This window comes from Amblyraja radiata, unplaced genomic scaffold, assembly GCF_010909765.2.
Source record: "Amblyraja radiata isolate CabotCenter1 unplaced genomic scaffold, sAmbRad1.1.pri scaffold_936_ctg1, whole genome shotgun sequence".
NCBI classification, from domain to species: domain Eukaryota; kingdom Metazoa; phylum Chordata; class Chondrichthyes; order Rajiformes; family Rajidae; genus Amblyraja; species Amblyraja radiata.
Window position 1 is genome coordinate 10,519 of NW_022630933.1, and position 3,803 is coordinate 14,321.

Genomic DNA, 3,803 nt, shown 5'->3' on the forward strand with positions numbered 1-3,803 from the left:
ATAATAGCCGTGCCTCTTGCTTTAGAGGTGAATGAGGAGTAATAGGTTTGACCTATCCAATTTGCCCTTAATCTGATCTGAGTTTGTTGTTTCAGATGTGTCTCTTGTAGGAAAGCAATATCCATATTTAATGATTTTAATTGTGCCAGAATTTTACCCCTCTTAATTGGCTCATTCGCACCTCTGATGTTCCAACTACAGAAGGTGAGACCTCCGATATTTATTCGACTATTATCTTGCATTGGCTATTATTACCAGACTGTATGATTCATGTGATGCAGCCAAGTACCTCGGAATCCCGAATCCAGAGTTGTCCTTCATAATTTCTACAGTAGTTCTACATCTCCTGACACTATTAAACATAATTAAGGGAAAGAGAAAAACATAAAATAAAGTGTACATAAAAATTATTAAGTCACACAACAAATAATTGTGAATAAACAAAAAAAGTGAATGTAATTTATCAAAAAAGCGATAAATTACAAAAAAGCCACCTAAGGTAGCTAGATTTGTTTTTAAATTGACCTCCGTCGATGAGGTTATGCACTGGGCCTTGTCCCCCTATTAGAATTTGACCCAACGTTAGTCGGTTCCCTCTAATTGTTACCAAAATTATCATATCAGGTCAATTAATCGCGGAACAGCTTAAAATAGAATAAAATAAAAGGGAAGGTAGAAGATTTGGATTAAAATTATGGGTTAAAGTACCTCGTCAATAATGACACTTTCATTTACCTGTATGTTAAGTAATTCATAATTAGTATTTAGTATTTAAAATATATGTCTAACCTCCCCCATCCTTCCTGCTATATAGTTAGTCGTGTTAGTATAGTACATTGCGCCTTTAACGTTAGTTGAGTTTATTGCGCGTAAGTGGTTAATTAGTTAGTTAATTATATATATAAATAATAGGTCATATATCATATAGTGTGGAACAGATGCCTCATAATGGCCATTTCAAAAGGAGACGGTCTCATAGTTCTCCGTGCTGAGGGGTTTGTTGACGAGCTTGCGACCTTGACCTTCCATCTGTGCTTTCAGTTCAGAAGTTTAATTCGGCCTGTGTTATTGAACAACACATTCTTGCCAGATAAGCCTGTCTGGTAACCGTCTGAAGCGTTCTAGTGTCTTAATTGAAACTGAAAAAACAAAGTTCCACAGATAAAATGTCTATTATTCTGTTCCTCCTTGAATTTTGTTTAAAATCTCCTGGGCGTATTTGCAAGCAGAGTCCGGGTCCGTAAATGAGCGTTGCTTACCCTTAAACGTAATTAGCATTTTCGCTGGATAGATCACGCCATAACGAACTTCAAAATGTCCATATAAAATACTGCTTGCCCTTTTAAACTCGCGTCTTTTTGCCAAAATTTCCCGAGGATAATCCCTGTAGAATCTTACGCTATTATCAGCAAATGTAAGATTTTCTCCATAGGTTATTTTCTTTAATAGATTTTCCAAAGTTGAAATATCCAGGAACTTTACAATGATTTGCCTTGGTTTAGCATTATCATGTTTTTGGAAGCGACCCACTCGATGAGCCAGATCTATCTTTGGTTTTTCTGGAAGTTTGAAAACATCTTTAAGTAGATTAGTAATAAAATCACGCATTTGAAGGCCGTGTTCATCACCCTCTTTAACTCCTACTATTCTCAGATTTTGCCTCCTTGACCTGGCCTCTAAATCTTGACATTTCTCATTCAGTTTATTCGTTAGCTCCCAATTAGTATCGTGTTGTTTTTTCAGACCTTGTATTTCTTGGCTCATCTGTTCCATTTCACCATCCATCTCTTCCATCAATTTTTCCGAGTCTGTTAATTGCTTCAGCAGGGTGTCATGTTTATTGTTATAATCTTTCTGGATACTTTCCAATTCCTTCGCCGTCCTGGACTCCAAATCTTTAAACTGCTGGTTCAGGGCTACATAAAGCTCCTTTACTTCGCCGCAGCTATTATCAATTTTCTTAGAAAGATTGCCCTCCATAGTGGAGAAGTTGTTCTGAATTGTAGAATTCATTTTGGCAAATTGCTTCTGAAGATCTTTAGTGATATCTTTAAGAATATTAGCTCTTACCGTTTCTTCCCAGCTTTCCATTTCTTTCTCCTTTGTATCACTTCTCGCAGCCATATCGCTTGTAGGTTGTTGAGGTTCCAGCTCCTCTTCCAAACTTTCAAAAGTGAGTTCCGGGGTGTTTCAAGCTCATCCAGAGCTTTTTGGAGCTGGAAACTGATTGTAGTTTTCTTGGGTCCTTTCTGACCTCTTCGCTTTCTCATCCAGTTTTAAGGATAAGATCGTTTAAAATCCCAAATCCACCGGTACCGTTTGATGGAGTCAGTACCCTCGACGTTCAGCAAACCTGATAAGATTTTTTTAACTCGATCCTGGCATAGGAGTCGACTTTAAACACGATTTGTTGGAGGAGAGCTCAGTGCAGCTGCCTTCACTGCTTCATAGCAGCCACCGTACGAATTTTCTTCTCAGGAGCATTTCCCCAATAGCACCCCTCAAGAGCTTTTTCTTTCTACCTCTGTTATTTAATGTAGAATAAGAACATATTGACTGCATGATATTTTCTGTAATTTCAGATGTCAACAGTCGGTGCAGAATACCCGCCGACATGATCTCCTACATCGAACTGCGGCGTATTTGTCACATAACTGCCGTCTTTGTTCTGAGCATTTCGAACTTAGCCAGTTTAACAACAAGCAGACCAAGAACAGGCTAGTTTGGGATGCAGTTCCAACGCTCTTTGACATCCCTAACCCTCCGAAACAACTGTATACTCAACGCAGGATACCTGAGAGGAATAATGAGAACCTTCCATCTTCTCCGAAGCCTTCAAAGCAGCAAAGGGGCAAGTAATTTTTAAATAAACATTTAATTTCTCTCTTTTGCAAAATCTATCACAATGTAATATCCTAACTGATACAATTGTCAGTGGCACAATATGAAATGTCATGTATTGCACTAACATTTTCATCTGTGAGATCTTTCAGAACATTCCAGAGCTAACGCCGGAACGCCGCTTGCCAACCGTGTGACTCGGTGGCATGCGAACACCAGCCGTGGTGTGAGTGGAGCGGTCAAAGAGGGACCCTGACTGGGACCGGAGCAGCAGACAGCCGCACTTACAATTTTTTAAACATGAATTGGGTATCTCACATTGATTTAAAATGAGAATTACCAGTGGATGCAAATGTATTTACATGTATATGCTAAATCCATTTCATTTGTATACCTCTTTTAAGCCCAAACTAATTTTTTTCCCCTCGGCAGTGTCACACAACATACAGGCCGACCATTGTTACTGCTTAGCTGCGGACCGGGTTCGTGAGGAAGGACTTCAATTCACACCAGATGCAACTCACATAGTCTCACACAACATACAGGCCGACCATTCTTACTGCTTAGCTACGGACCAGATTCGTGAGAATGTTATTCAATTCACACCAGCTGTAAATCACAGAAGAGCTCTGAAGAAGGAAAGACAGCGTACTTTCCGCCTCAAGAAAAGTGTGCAACAGATGAAGAAATCAGCGAGAAGGAGAGCTACAGAAAGCTTGATCAGTTTAGATTTTTTACAAGAGCCACTGAAGTCAACTTTTGAATCACAATTGCGGAATGCGCCATGGGTAGAAGCGCAAGAGGAAGACGATGGGATTATGCAGACAAGATACTTGCCTTGTCCCTCTACCACAAGAGTCCCAGCACATATCAGCTGTACCAGAGCATTTTCACACTGCCATCAATTTCATCGCTGCGTAGATGGTTGTGTAATGTCGAAGTAAGACCAGGATTTCCCCGAA

At 39.7% G+C, this 3,803-nt stretch overlaps 1 long non-coding RNA gene across 1 annotated transcript; it reads left to right on the forward strand.

Annotated features, from left to right (window-relative positions):
* The first annotated feature begins 2,973 nt into the window (after window positions 1-2,973).
* Window positions 2,974-3,578, forward strand: LOC116970484. Its single transcript, XR_004411158.1, has 2 exons — window positions 2,974-3,150; window positions 3,274-3,578. It is a non-coding gene; the product is annotated as an uncharacterized LOC116970484 (long non-coding RNA).
* Window positions 3,579-3,803: the final 225 nt, after the last annotated feature.